Raw genomic sequence first — 15,265 nt, forward strand, 5'->3', positions numbered from 1 at the left:
GTGCCTACTGAAGGCTGAGACAGCTGGATTAAGTTCTTAAAATAAGACAGCAGCAATGAGGTTTGTCATGCTGATTGACTCTCCCTTTCATGAATGACTCCTCTGCAGCACAAGGTGCTATTTGATAGTATTTCACCCACAGTAGAACTTCTTTCAAAATTAGAGTTAATCCTCTCAAACTCTGCCTCTGCTTCATCAACTAAATTTATGGAATATTCTAAATTGTTTCTTGTTATTTCAACAATTGTCACAGAATCTTTACCAGGAGTAGTTTCCATCTCAAAAAACCACTTTCTCTGCTCATCCATAAGAAGCAACTCCTCATACTTCAATTTTTACCATGAGAGTCAGCAAGTCAGTCACATCTTCAAGCCCCACTTCCAGCTCTAGTCCTTTTGCTATTTCTACCTCACCTGCAGTTCTTTCCACACAGTAGCTGCACAGCATAATAAACCAAAGTGCAGTACAAGGAGACATGCAAATTATATAATAAAATTCTTTAAGTAAAACAACTAATATTAATTGAACACTTAGTAGGTACTATGCTAAATACCTTACATTTATCGTCTAATTTGATCTACTCAATAACACTGTGAGGTAAGTATAATCATGTCCACTTTACCCATGAGGGAAGTAAGGTTAAATAATTTGTCTGTGGTCCTAAAGCCAGTAAGCAGTGCAAACATGATTCAAACCATATTAGTCAGAATAGATAGTCTACACTTTTAATCCCTATGTTAACACCTCCATGTGCTGGGGCGTCAGGTCCTCCAACATCAGTTTTGTAATCTCAATTGAATGCAAGAGAAAACTGAGACTCAGAAAAATTAAGCAACCTGCCCAAGTTCACACAGTCTATAATTGGGCTTTCTCCAAAACTCAAGCCATTTCTAAGTATGATGGTATTTCTCGTTTGATATAACTGTGGCTCTCACCGTTTTGATGGGAGATCTCCAGGGCAAGAAAAAGCCTCTTGACACAGAACAGATTCTCAATAGATAGCTGTGGAATAAAGAGAACATACGGAAAAAGGGCTAGTCTATATTTTTAACTTCACAATGATGGTCAAAGGAATCTGCTCATCCTGGAGACCTGAGCTGCCCCAAGCCTGCAATTCTGGAAACTAATTGGGCAGCAAGTCAGTGGAATCATCTTACATGTAGTTCATGATACAGACCCCAGAAGGTATCTCTGGGCTGAATATGTTTGTATTGGGAAATGGGCATCCTCATATCTGCTGGTACAAGTGCCAACTGGAGTGAACTTTTCATGGGGCAACCTGGCGATGCTTCTCAAAAACCTTACACACACACACGCACACACAAACCCTTATGTCCCAATAACACCTCATCTAAGAATCTGTGTTAAGGAAAAGATTGGAAACAACCTAAACATTCAGTAATAAAAGAGTAATTATGGTATAGTCATAGAACATGGTAATTATGGTGCAGTCCTGATCGATGTTGCTTTTTATTATTGTTCTAGATAAAGGTCATGATATAAAGCAAAAAATAAAACCAGTTACAAGGCAGTTCACAGCAAGAGAAATGCAAGTGGCCAGTAGGTATATGAGAGGATAGTTAATCTCATTCAGAATGTAAAGTGATGCAAATTAAAGCAAGAAAACATTTTTCACTATGTTATTGACAAAGAGTTGCCCAGTGGGTAGGGAAATAGGCACTCTTAAGGCACAGAGTTGTTGAAAGTATAGATTGTGACACATTTTGGGGGCAATTTGGCAATTAAACTTAAATTTTTTAAATATATACCCTGTTTTTTGACCTAGCAATATTACTCCTAGCAATTTTACTCTGTCCTATAGAAATACATATATATACAGATATATTCATTACAGCACAAATTGTGGTAGCAAAAAACTTGGAAAGAAGTTAAATGTTCATCAATAGCCAAATGATTAAATAAATGTTAGAACATTCATGGAACATTCAAACAGTGAAACATAGGCACACCTTTAGTGATGTCAACCTTGATGTGCTTTTTTGCAAAGGTGTTTATATTAGTCAGGGTGCAGCCAGGAACACAAAACTCACATTAGATGTCAAAGGAATTTAATACAAGAATTAACTACAAAAGTTTAGAGGCAAACTATTTTATATCCAGAGGGTGGGGATCCAAGGACACAGGCAGCTTTCAGGTGAGGCACAGGCAGGCAGGGAGTTGGGAGGGCAGGGTCAAGTTTCCTCTGTCCAAGAGATAACTCAAGCATCATTCTCTTATCCCTTTCCTTTGTGGGGCCTTCATAATGCTAGACAATCTATTTTCCTGAAAATTGTCTAGTTATGGTCTAAAGGAAAGATGCTTCAAACAAACATTAATACAAGCTTTATAATGTCTCAATAGAAAGTTATATGCATGGTTACTAATACTAGATTATTCTGTGTTAACTGTCAACTGTGACACTATGTATAAGCTGCTATACAGATAAAGGAACCAGAACAGAATAATAGCATTGATTATTTCTATAATCATCATGATTTTCACAACCCTGAACATGCAATAGAAGTAGACAACAAACTTTTATTTCTGTTAGTAAAGTACTCAAACACATCCCTAAAATATTTAACTTTTGAACTAGACCTTTGAACTAAGCAGAAAGTAAGCATTTGCCCTCTCCCATACCTTAAAAAAACAATATTCATTATATCTACTAGATGAGTGTCGGAATAAAATCCATATTTGTCTCATTCTAGTATATTTATGTCTTTTAAAAGCCCAGAGGGATGTTAAAATATTCCATTAAGACTTTAAGTGACAGAAGTGGCAATTATTAGTCTAAAGTTACAAAAAATCAATCTAGTTCTTAAGTAGAAGTAAGAATGTTCTTGATTGATACTTGGCCTTTGTTATCCAGAATCCCCAGCAACAGATTCTAAGACTTGTCATGTTAATACTTTTAACAGAATTACATACAACATACATTTATCATACCGGCATACATTTTCTGATGGCTGAAGGAGACTTAAAATCACACATTAACTTGTTAAGTACTTCCAACCAATCACTGAAATAAAAGACACATTTAAAGACTTAAGCCTATGACATACCCTGCCCTTCTTTAAACTCCATTTTTTCAGACATTTTTCCTTTCCTGCTCATTTTGGCATCTGGAACATGATAAACCCTTGCTCGATCATTTAGAAACATCGAGGTGCAGGAGTCCAGAAACAGTCAACCTAGTATGAAAAGTTTTAAAAAGCCTTCAATTTATGATTCATTTTAAAGAATCTCTGATGGTCATGTGACTTACATATATCAAAGTGTGGCCTATGGATATCTGGGGGCCCCCAGGATGCTTTCAGGGTTTCTGTAATCTCAAAACCATTCTTACAATACTACTAAGTCATTATTTGACTTTTTCCCACTGTATTGCCATTTCCAAAGATGGTGCAGAAAAGTGTTAGTGGGTAACACTGCTAGTGCCTAAATACAATCATGGCACCAAAACCAAAGTGTGCTAGGAGTCAATGTATTCTTTAGTTCTAAGTGTTTGCAGTTTATTACTCATGAATGTTCCTGATGAAGCAGTAAAAATTATTAATTGTATTAAATCTTGGCCCCAGGGGCTCATGGACCACACTTTGAAAATCAATGATCTAACCAGTGACAGAAAACAGTGCGGGTAAATGTGGCTGAAAGGAAAACAAGATGGTGGCCAGTTGTATTTGTATGTTTCTCTTACAATCAATCTCTCCTCTTCAGTCTTTAGCCCTCTAGCTAATGGCCCACAGTCTCTGGCTGTTTCTTTGAAGAAAATGAATTTTTTTTTTTTTTGTAGATAATTATTTTTTATTGAAGGGTAGTTGACACACAGTATTACATTACATTAGTTTCAGGTGTACAACATAGTGATTCAACATTTATATACATGATAATTCTAGGTACCAGCTATCACCATACCAAGTTGTTACAATATTTTGACTATATTCCTTATGCTATACATTACATCCCGGTTACTTATTTATTTTACAATTGGAAGTGTGTACTTTTTGTTGTTGTTGTTTGTGAGGGCATCTCTCATATTTATTGATCAAATGGTTGTTAACAACAATAAAATTCTGTATAGGGGAGTCAATGCTCAATGCACAATCATTAATCCACCCCAAGCCTAATTTTCGTCAGTCTGAGAAAATGAATTTTAAGTTCTTAACAACTAAACTTCCAGAACACACCTATTTCTAAGTTGGGGACTGCCTGTAATATGCAGTCTTTTCTAGAAATAAAATTGCCTGGAATGGATATGAATATTTATTATTATACAGAACAGACATTAAGTGGAAACATTAGCTATCAATAAAACCTACATCCTTGAGCTATGAACATAAAACTTAATTTGAAATCTTAGTATACCATGCAGTTGAATACAGTACTCCCCACACCTGATTCCCCAAAAAAACCCAGCACTGTATTCAAGTTAGTTCCTAAATAATATTAGCATTTTTATCTCCTACCTGAATTCTGACCAAAAGCCTTTTCTGCTGCTCTCAGAGATTCCAGAAGTTTAAGAAATGTGATACAATCATACTGAGAAAGATACTGCAGCAAAGTTCGTAGTATCTTCAAATCCTGAACCAAGGATTTAGTCTTGGCTCCAAGCTGGTGCCACAAAGGATCCAGATAATGGTGGATTGTCTAAAATAAGGGTAAAATTTAATATTGCTAAAAATATGTTCTACATAGCTATTATTAACACTATAGTCTCAAAAAACATTATCCCTGTGTACCGAAAAATGGTTAAAATAGTAAATTTTATGTTCACATATATTTTGTCACACACATACAAAAAATCCAAAACATTATCTCCCAAGGAGGTGGACAGAAAATTTCAGTTCCTAAGATTCTAATTATATGTTTAATTTTTCAAAAATGAAACAGAGTATCTTATCACTAAAGTCTTTATGATCAGATAGTCAATTCATAATTATCTACATTTACTTTATTGGTCAGGAGAGAAAAGACCTGATAAGAATCAGATAATCAATTGTTTGTTTTTATGAAAAGTCAAAGCAGGTAGCTCAGAAACACTCAATTTCTGCCAAGGTGGGCTGAGATCTTATCCTGGATAGATAAAGATGTGGGATCCAGTCAGAGAGATGATGAAGCTGAAGGCATAAACCAGGGAAACAATGTGGTATCAAATTAAACAACAATGTATCTTAATTTGGTGGCATAAAATATTTGTTAATTTTTTTACCACTGTGCTTCATGGATGGGAAGATATTTGTTAAATTAACAGTGGGCTAAGTTTGAATAACTTTTAAGATCCTAAAAAGTTGCCTAAAACACAGAACAGCTTTTTGTATATACTATGTGGGTTATGTGGGTGTACAAACACACACACACACACACACACACACACACACACACTTCCTGTCCTTCGTAAACTGATTCTGTAATTTAAAAAGATGATACACAACATGATAGGGAAGCAGTATCACTACATGGCATCTTATCTAACAAATTTAATACTGAGCAGGAATAATACTTAGAAGATTTGTTGCTCAAAACACAACTCTTGTGAAAATGAAATGCTACTACTAATGATTACTCCAGGACAATAGGCAGATACCAAGGCTGTCTTAGATATACTGGGACATATATTTGCATGCTTGTTTTATAAAATCATCTACAAAAATTAAATTTTCTAACAAGACCCAAGTTGTATGTAGATTTGGTTACTAAAAGTAACTTTGATTTTTACTAGCCAGGGGATGATAAACAGAAATTTAGTGCAAAACATACTAGGCTACATTTTGTTTTTCTAGGAATATACAGTCTATTAAAAGAATGTGAAGATGTGGAGGTTTTTTTGGTTTCACTATGCCCTAAGCTTTAAGAGTAGAGGAACAAAACACATGAAATTAGTCTTATGTATCATTATTCCACAGTAAAATAATTTTTGGATGAATCAGAGAAATGAGGAGTTACATTTTTCCTCTTCCAGCCACAAAGGGTCGATTCAGAGTTTAAAAAGGCAGGAACTTGTTCTACCAAAATATCTAAAGTAAGTTGCCTGGAATTTTTAAAAAGTCAGCATTTTCAGGATCTATAATTCAATCTTAGACATTTATGTGTCTGTATTAATATTAATCTATGATAAAAAAATCAGAATAAAAATTCCTTGAACTAAAGTCTTACCATTTTCTCAGTTCGGAATGTACTTTTAGGACAGAGCAAGTTTCACATTCCTCAATAGTGAAAACTCATCCAAATTATTTTTACTCGAAACAAGAGATCATAAATTACAAATGCACTTATGTAAAACTCTTCTACCTGAAGATATCCAAAGGTTGCTTCAGAGCAAAAAGGTATTTATCTTTTTCTTCATTATACGTAAAATGAGAGATAATCACTGTATAACTGCAAAAATTAGAGTCATGCGGATATGCCAATCCATGTATGTCACTATAAATTACTTTCCACTAAACCAAAGAAGCTATACTTTAAATCACTTCCAATTTAATTTTAAAATAACAGCAAATTCCTATTAAGAACATGGCAATACTAAATTAACTTGCATTCTCTACGGTTTTAACAGGACAAGCTATGCTTAAAAGGGAAAAGAAACAGAATATCTTGTCAAAGGATTTTCCAATAGTGTTTTCTAAAGATAAATATTCAACGTCAAGTGACAAGTTACAGCACTTCAGTTCCTTCAAACATGCATTTAAGATGTCCAGTATGGCAGTCTGTATAGCAAGCATGGCTGGTGTCATAGAGACATGAATTTCTAGGACTTCAGGTTTGTGCTGTTCTAAAAATGAGTTTACTGCTACATGGAACCTAAAAAGACAAACATTTTTGAAATATTTTCTAGAGTTTCAAGAGCTGCATATTTCTGGTTTAAAACTCTAATGGTTTCTCTGTAAATGCAATTAAGAAACAAAATGGAAAGCCAAATGGCAATGTTTTCAGGAATACTTTTAATCTCAGTGAATGAAAGTATTATTCAAATAAGGCAGGGGTCTGCAAACGATGGTCTGGGCCAAACCCAGCACCTGTTTTTAGTCTTATGAGAACACAGCTGCCCTCATTGTTTATGTATTGTCTATGGCTGCTTTCTTGCTCTAACAGTAGACTTGAATAATTGAGGCAGATGGCAGAGCCTGCAAAGCCCAAAATATTTACTATCTGGCTTTTTATGGGAAAAGTACGTTGATCCCTGAAAAAAGGTATCAAGAAAGAAAAAAGACCACAATCACCCTTAAATAAAGATACAGTGTAACCAAAACACAAATTAGCATAGGCGGCAAAATGTTTTAAAGTTGAAACCTGTGGCTTTTTTCCTAGAAGTTATATAAAACTTCTTCAAGATCTTTGTTTTTTCATTGTTTTCCAAATGGAAGTGGAAGTCTTAGCCCATATAAATCTGTAGTTCACTGGCCACTGTTGTGTATGTGTCTCTCGAGCCCTGAGGGTTCCACTAAATGTACAAGAAGGAATACAGTGGCTGCCCTTGGAGAGATTTGATGGGATACCAGAAAAAGACTATCAAATCTCTCTCTCCTTTAAAAGAATCACAAATGTGGCACCCATACACTTATCTTTGGAGGCACTTGTTATGAGCCTGACTACCACATGCCAAGCACAATCACAGTACAGTTTACCTTACGTTCACTGAAGTGCAAAACAATTACAGCAGATGTGCTCACAGATGTCTGTCACATAATGCTGTTTAGCTTGGCCACAGATACAACTTCCTTACGAAGAGATTTCTCATCATTCTTTCCACATGACAAAAACCAGTGTCAAAGGCGACAGCATTGTCTGTGAAAGCTTTAATGAAGCCACGTTTTATTTTTCTGGCAGAACAGGCGCAAGATGAATGCTTCTTGACAGGACTTGATGATTCTGTGAGCTCTGAACACCAAGATGCCTGAGGGAGGAAGTTATCATTTATTTCACAGAACAGACATGGAATTTTCCCGCTCATGTTCATTCACTAACTTGTCCCATTTTTCTTCAGCACCTGCATAAACTTGGGCAGGAACTGTTCTAGGCTGGGGACACAGCCATGGACAACCAGATGCAAACCCCTGTCCTCATGACACTTACGATAAGCAATATAAAGAAGTACAGACAATATTTGATAGCATACAAGGTGATGAGTGCTAAGTAGAAAAATTAACCAGAGGAGAAGAGGGAGTATGTGTGAGGTATGATGGTGGGCTGCAACTTTAGACAGGGGGGCCTCACATCTGAGTAGAGGCTTAGGTGAAGTCAAGGAAGTGAGCTGCGGGCCAAGAGGGCTCCAGGCTGAGAAAGCAACAAAGAACAAAGGCCCTGGAGTGGGGAGTGTCTGGCATGGTGGAAGAGAGTTTCTGAAAGCAAAGTGAGTCACTGATTTTCCTTTTATATCTGAATCAGCTGTGGGCTACATAAAACAGCTGCATTTCAGAAGTCCGGGCAACATCTGTGTTGCCTACTAGAATAATTCAGTTATCAGAAGCAGAGTATATTCGGTCGAGAGATAAATTAGTCTACTGAAAGTACTAACCTTTAATGACTACATTATATTTAATACATCTGGGTTTTTTTGGAGATGGTATGATAGTGACACCTTTGAATCACAAGAACAAGCACAGTTATACGTTTCCTTATTTATAAAATGAGAGCCCTCGACCAGATGATGGATCTACCTATCATCTATCGATAAAATGTCTATATAATGTATATATATGTGCCATTTTGGTGCAGTGTGATTAGTGATAAATTAGGGAGAGACGTGATGATATACAAGTGCATAAAAATCATTTCCAGATCAGAAGTGCAATTATTTATGACGATTCTGTCTTCTGGACTTAAATCAAGCCAGTTACCTTTTACATGTGTGTATAAATGTGCTCACATGTTTTTGTCCCAGTTCTCATCATTCCTAGGGTTTGGAAAATGACACTAATAGTAATTTATGATTGTTTCTAGTAGTTCAATACACTCAATGCAGATTCTATATTTTGGTGTTTAAAGTTTGGATTGAGAGGATGGAGTTAAAATTTATTCTATCTAAACAAGCTGGTTTCCAAATACAGTAAAAATTAAGAGTGTTACTTAGGAATTTGTAGATAAAGGATTTTGAGTTACCCATTTATATAGCTAATTTCCTACTCAGAAAAGATTTTCTACCCAGTAGGTGGGCTTTTCCAAGCATTGTACTGGGCCACATTTGCTGGCCTGCATTGAAATATTACGTGAAGTTAAAAATAATAAAAATGGACTTTTAAAGAAAAGGAGACCCTTAATTTAAGGAAATGTGCTCTAAAAGGTTGTCATTCTTTTAGAACCCAGAAGGAGGAAGAAGAGAATATTATATCCCAGGCACTGGGTTTGAGTACTTTTACAGTTTTTTATTTTATTTAACCCTTACAATGATTCTATAGGGTAGGTATTATTACGTGACCACGGAAAGACAACTTGATCAAACAACTTGATCAAGGTCATCCAGCAAGTAATGGGAAACCAGAGGTTCCAAATCATGTGCAACTGACAAGCCAGGACCTGCCCTTTAAAATATAAAAATGAAAACACCACAAGCAGGTTATATTTCTGGAGGCAAGCCAAGAGTCCCACAAAAGCATACTTAAATTTTTATGCACCGATCACAGCTCCTATTTCATATTGTAATTACTTCTTGCCATCTATCTGCTCCACTAAACTGCTTGGGGACAAGAACATTCTAACAAGCAGAAATCACACAAATGTTTGCAATGTGCCATGCATGATGCTAAGAATCTGACATGCATTATCTCATCTCACCATCACGACCACCTTAGAAGGGAGGTACTATTACTGTTGTCAATTGACAGATGAGTAAACTGAGTCACATGGAAATTAAGAAACTTGCCCAGGGTCACACATTTAGTTCACTGTGAAGATAAGCTCAAACTCAGGGGCAGCCCTAAAAGAGTTCAACCACACTGTGCAATTTATCTTTGTCTTCAGCACCTACCACATTCCTGCCAAACATGGGACACGTGGTGAACTACATGTTTGTTGAATAAACGCAAAGCCGAATTATGGCATGGTGGGGACAAATCTAACATGAGTTACTTTTTTTAAGTGTCCTATAGAAAGTGTGTTCTGAGTTCTACTTGGAGCTGTAAGGAGCTGTTTTAGGAGGGAAAGCATCCTCCTGTCCCCATTCTTTTCAAAGTACAATCTGGGTAGATACACAGTTCTCTCATTGTTTAGGAGATGTGGTTGACAGGTGCCCCTAGGGTGGACTGGGGGTGGTGATAATGGGTAGTAACAAGGGCAAGTTAGGGCTGGGGACATACAGCACTTCCCAAATGATCCGTGATTTGGGGACTGCTCTTTGGTCTGTAAAAGCTGGGGTGAAAGCACAAATGAGCTCCTGGGACATGATCCCAGGTGGTAGAGAATTTGAAGGAATTCGTTTTTGGCATTCATTTGCATTCTATTCAGCTGAGCAGCAGTGGCAGCTCCAGCTTCATCACTGGTTGGAACTAATCAGAAATGGGCATGGAATCTGGCATTTTTAATCAGGAACTACCCATAAGCTATGGACATTGCTTTGATTCAAATTGCTCTCCGCCTTATTAGGTTGAACTGTTTCTGTATATCTGAGTAATACTGACATCTAGTGGTAGTTTCAACACTTTGTTTTCATTATACCAATTAAAAAACAGCTTATAAGAAAGCAGCAAACAGTAAAAGAATTTACCACATATTAAGATTTCTAGTTACAAAAAGACAATACTTTTTTTGATATTATTTATGAATTGTATATTATGTACCAGGCACCATTCTAAGCAACTGATTTATTTTATCTGTCTTAGTCCTCATGATAACTCTAGGAGCACCTTAATCTCTCAATTTAAGAAATGAGAAAAACGGAGGCTCATGCAATTAGGTAACTTGTCTGTCTGCAGTAGTATTACCAGTCAGAGCCAGGTAAGTCTGACCACACATGCTTGTGCCACAGCTTGTAACAATTAGTGATGTTATGAAAGTATAATGAAACTTTTCCTTCATCAGTTTATTATGAACCATATAAAGCATTCATTCATACATTTGCTTATTAACTATTTCTTCAGGGTCATCTAAGTCTCGGGCAAGAAGATAGATACGGTGGGAAGTACGATTAAGAATTTCATTTTCTCTCTGCCCTCCAGAGGTTCACCAGATCCCAGGATAGCCATGAATCATTCATCCAACAGATATGTGTGTAGTACCTGCTATGGACCAGTTACTTCGTCCAGGATGAGTAAGTTGTTCCTTGTACTTACGAAGCTTATTATCTCACAAGTGAGAGGAGTAAATAAACAGCAAATACAGTGTAGTGTTTTGAAGCACTATCACTAGAGAGAAGCACAAGGTAACTTGAGGTCACAGAAGCAGGGCTCCTGAATTAATTTTAGTTAAATCATCAAAGGTTTCTGAAAGGACAAATAATAACGAAAAATAATTCACGTTCTATGTGAATTCTAGCTAAGATTAAACCATTCTTCTCAAAATAACTAAGCAACTATGTGGTTTAATTTCAAATGAAGGGACAAAACAGTATTTAAAGAGGAAAACCAAATATTTTAGGAAATATACGAAGAATATTTAATAAGTGCTTCAAGTCTGATCAGGTTTGAAAAGCAAAGGCCAGCCAACTACCATGTGTTTACTGGATATGAGCTGAGAAAACAATTAAAAGTCAGTCTCACATTTAGTTACTTATTCAGGCCACAAATATTTATTGAGCATCTAAAATGTGTCTGGTATTGTACTAATGCCTTGGACACACATGGTTGAGCAAAAACGCCTACTGCTACCCACAAGAAGATTCTAGTTTAGAGTAGCAGAGGGGAGAGACACTCCAAAAGCGCAGATTTATATACAAATAATAAGGTTTCTTACCAGTAATTAAATCTGAAGGAATTCTATCAGTCAAGAAATCAACCACGAGTATTCGACTAGTTGCAAATATCACACCGCCTTGTGTGTAACCCTCATAGCGACTGTTACTTGGGATTTCATTTGTTACATGGCGTGGGAGGTGTTCCTTCTATCTTCAGCTGATTGATAAAATATTCCTAAATCAAATCAAACTTGATTAGTAGTTTTAAAACAGGGCAGCTTTTTTAGGGGGCATCATTTGCATTTAAAATGATAGACTGCCCTTTCTCAGAGATAATTCACAAATTAAGTTCCTCTTTCACGGTGATCAACCAACCACTCTGCATTTAACCAGAGCTTTGTTTTTGGGTATGCATTAAGGAAATCATTGCCCTTGAGATTTTACTAGCATTTTAACAACAAAAAAGACTTTTTTTAAACCCTGGGTTCAAAGACTTCTGCTACCTAGAAATACTTCCCACCCAAGCCAGGTTTTGCAGGCAAGCTAGTACTGTGTGAGGAGGTAGTAAGGAATCCTTTTCCCAGGCAGGGTTTAGTCTATTAGTTATCTGTCTCCGTCCACCCTAGAGGGGATTTCATAACGCCAGTGTATCCCCTTTCCGTCCTTCTCAGCGGCTCCATCCTCCTTACCCCCAGGTATCCCACCCCAAAATCCTCAGCTTCCAGCTTCCTTCGATTCTGACCCCGTGCCCCTCTTCCCACAGCCCGGGTGACCTCCTCAGTCCCTCCTCGTACCTGGAGGGCTCGCCCCAGCCTCTGCGGCTCCTTTCACACGTCCCCATTACCCCCAGAGGTTCCTCCATCCCCATCACCGTGCCGTTTCACAGACCCTATCCCTCTGACCCCAGCGAGCCCTGAATACCCGGCTCTGGGATTCCCTCGCTATTCCTACCCACACCCACCTGCAGACAACCCCATCCCTTTCAGGGACCTCCCTTTCTCCCGGCTTCCCTCCTCAAATGACTCCCATGACCCTCCCAGGTCTCCTCCGCCCCTCTCAGCGTCAGGGACCTGCACCCTCCCCGGGACCCTCCTACCCCATCTGTGTCCACGCGCCCTGTCAGGGACCTGCATCTGCCTCACGGACCCCCATTCAACGCCCTCCCGCCCGCGTCAGGCCCGGCCTCGCCCTCAGAGGACTCGCGTCCGCTCAGGAGGCCCCGACGCAGCCGAGGTGACGGCGCCGCAGCTCCTCGGCCGGCTGAGTGTTGAGCACCAGCACCAGGCATGCTGGGCGGCAGTGCAGCCGGAGGAAGTGGTAGAGGAGTCGGTCCGCGCCGAGCACGCGGGCGCACACGGCCAGCCGGTCCGTGCCGAGCAGCTCCAGCACTAGCTGCCGCTCATACTCCAGTAGTGGTGCCATGGCCGTCGGGCGAGCCGGTAGGCCCGGCTCCACTGGCGCCCTTCCGGGGCCGCGGCCGAGCTCAGCCGAAAAGAGCCGAGCCCTAAAGGGGAGAGCGGGCCGAGTTTAGCCGAAGAGAGCCGAGCCCGAGGACGAGAGCCGGCTGGAGGAAGCCGAGACGAGAGTCGTTCGAAGGAAGCCGAAGAGAGCCGAGAACTGGCCGAGCTCAGCCGAAGAGAGCCGAGCCTGAGACAAGCGTCAGCCGAGCCCTAGAGTACCGGGGCTAGCCGGGCACAGCGGAAGAGCAGAGGCCGAGACGAGCCAATGCTTCGAGTCCCTGGGAGGTGCTGGCGCCTCAGACAGGTGTCCACTCCTGGCCTCAGGCTTCGCCCCCGAGCCTTTAGAGAGCCCACCTTGCCTGGTGGCTTGGGGCTGAGATGCGGGCCGCCTAGTCCTAGACCTAAAACGCAAGCTGCCAAAACGCAAGGAGAGGAGAATTAAATCCAAGGAGCTTAATCCTACGAACTTGACAACGGAAAAGCTAATTGTCAATCTTCCAGGTGAGCCTAGAATTAGTAGTACCTGTAGTCTAGGGTGAGATTTGATTCTTACCTTAAGATTGTTTTAAATAAGCAAAGTAGTTTAGTACTTTCAGTTTCTTGTTTCTCTCAAGGTCTGGAATACAGTAAGCTATTTTAAAAAGTCGCCACCAGGTGTCGCCGCAGCAGCCGCATTCCCTCTTCCCCTGGAGGGACACTTTCTAGTACTTGGTCCCCACCACCTAGAAACGCTTGTCAATCTAACACCCAACCTTCATTGTTAGAACGTAGGAAATAAAAATAAGTTAAAATAAAAATCTCTTGTTATTCCATTACACAGTAATAACCACTGTAACATCATGAAATCTGTACTTTTAGTCTTTTTTCCCCATGTACACACACTCTCACAGCAGAGAGTTCTTATGTTAGGAGATAATAAACAACCTTGACTTAAGTCCTGAGTTTGTCACTAACATTTGACAAAACTCTAGACAGGGTATATAATATTATTATACAAAATCCTTTTCTATGGCTGATGACATTTCTGTAATGAGTTTGTACCATACTTGTTTACCTAATCCTTTACTAAGACATTTATTTTGTTTCCATCCCTCACTCCAAGTATTATAAATGATACTTCACTGAATATCTTTGTACATAGATTCAACCATGTCCCTAAGACACACAACTTAGAAGTGTATAATTACTGGGATAAAGAGATCAAACATTTCTAAGGCTGTCTGTTCATTATATTCACAGTGCCACATGGTTGGGAAGGGAGGGATAAGGGGGAAAAAGGGGCAGTACAATTAGTACACATAATGTAGCGGAGCGGGTGGATACGGGGAAGGCAGTATAACACAGAGAAGACAAGTAGTGATTCTACAGTATCTTACTACGCTGATGGACAGTGACTGTAATAAGGTATGTGGTGGGGACTTGATAACAGGGGGAGTCTAGTAAACATAATATTGCTCATGAAATTGTACATTAATAATAGCAAAACAAAAATAAAAATAAAAAAATAATAAAAATTAATGAAAGGCCTTATCTTACAGTAGGGGAGAATATATTTGTAAATGACTCATCTGATAAATGGTTAACATCCAAAATACCTGAAGAATTCATATGCCTCAACACCCAAAAAACAAATAACCCAATAAAAAAATGGACGAAGGAAATCAGGACAATTCCATTCACAATTGCATCAAAAAGAATAAAATACCTAGGAATAAACTTAACCAAGGAAGTGAAAAACCTATGCCCTGAAAACTACAAGACACTCTTAAGAAAAAATAAGAGGACACTAACAAATGGAAACTCATCCCATGCTCTTGGCTAGGAGGAATTAATATTGTCAAAATGGCCATCCTGCCCAAAGCAATCTACAGATTCAATGCAATCCCTATCAAATTACCAACAGCATTCTTCAACAAACTGGAACAAATAGTTCAAAAATTCATATGGAACCACCAAAGACCCCAAATAGTCAAAGCAATCC

The 15,265-nt window shown here is 38.8% G+C and overlaps 1 long non-coding RNA gene across 5 annotated transcripts; it reads right to left on the reverse strand.

Moving 5' to 3' along the window:
* Nucleotides 1-1,779: 1,779 nt before the first annotated feature.
* Nucleotides 1,780-12,729, reverse strand: LOC118930115 (uncharacterized). 5 transcript variants are annotated; one of them, XR_008995551.1, is made up of 6 exons: nucleotides 12,619-12,729; nucleotides 11,884-12,059; nucleotides 11,211-11,336; nucleotides 7,671-7,894; nucleotides 4,470-6,801; nucleotides 1,780-3,194 (listed from the first exon to the last, which is right to left on the reverse strand). It is a non-coding gene; the product is annotated as an uncharacterized LOC118930115 (long non-coding RNA). The 5 variants fall into 5 exon arrangements; XR_008995546.1 differs by lacking the exon at nucleotides 12,619-12,729 and having other exon boundaries at nucleotides 11,884-12,610; XR_008995548.1 differs by lacking the exon at nucleotides 12,619-12,729 and having other exon boundaries at nucleotides 7,656-7,894; nucleotides 11,884-12,610.
* Between the last annotated feature and the right edge of the window lie 2,536 nt (nucleotides 12,730-15,265).

This window comes from Manis pentadactyla, unplaced genomic scaffold, assembly GCF_030020395.1.
Source record: "Manis pentadactyla isolate mManPen7 unplaced genomic scaffold, mManPen7.hap1 scaffold_266, whole genome shotgun sequence".
Taxonomy (NCBI): Eukaryota; Metazoa; Chordata; class Mammalia; order Pholidota; family Manidae; genus Manis; species Manis pentadactyla.